At 47.8% G+C, this 644-nt stretch overlaps 1 protein-coding gene across 1 annotated transcript in view; it reads right to left on the bottom strand.

The window, feature by feature from the left end:
* The window catches only part of CAPN1 (calpain 1), a 10,121-nt gene that overhangs the window by 755 nt on the left and 8,722 nt on the right, over positions 1 to 644 (bottom strand). The gene's annotated exons all lie outside the window — the stretch shown is intronic.

Raw genomic sequence — 644 nt, forward strand, 5'->3', positions numbered from 1 at the left:
TAATGGGGAAATTGGGGGGAATTGGGGTCAAGGGGGAAATTGGGGGGAATTGGGGTCAATAGGGGAAATTGGGGTCAATAGGGGAATTGCGGAAATTAAGGGAAATTGGGGTCAATGGGGGGAATTGGGGGAAATTGGGGTCAATAGGGGAAATTGGGGTCAATAGGGGAAATTGGGGTCAATAGGGGAAATTGGGGTTAATAGGGGAAATTGAGGAAATTAAGGGAAATTGGGGTCAATAGGGGAAATTGGGGTCAATAGGGGAAATTGGGGTCAATAGGGGTCAATAGGGGAAATTGGGGTCAATAGGGGAAATTGGGGAAATTAAGGGAAATTGGGGTCAATAGGGGAAATTGGGGGGAATTGGGGTCAAGGGGGAAATTGGGGTCAACAGGGGAAATTGGGGAAATTAAGGGAAATTGGGGTCAATGGGGGAAATTGGGGTCAATGGGGGAAATTGGGGTCAATGGGGGTCAATAGGGGAAATTGGGGTCAATGGGGAAATTGGGGGGAATTGGGGTTAATGGGGGAAATTGGGGTTAATGGGGGAAATTGAGGAAATTAAGGGGAATTTGGGTTAACAGGGGGAAATGGGGTTAATAGGGGGAAATGGGGTTAATAGGGGGAAATGGGGTTAATAGGGG

The sequence above is a fragment of the Oxyura jamaicensis genome, unplaced genomic scaffold (assembly GCF_011077185.1).
Source record: "Oxyura jamaicensis isolate SHBP4307 breed ruddy duck unplaced genomic scaffold, BPBGC_Ojam_1.0 oxyUn_random_OJ172, whole genome shotgun sequence".
NCBI lineage: Eukaryota > Metazoa > Chordata > Aves > Anseriformes > Anatidae > Oxyura > Oxyura jamaicensis.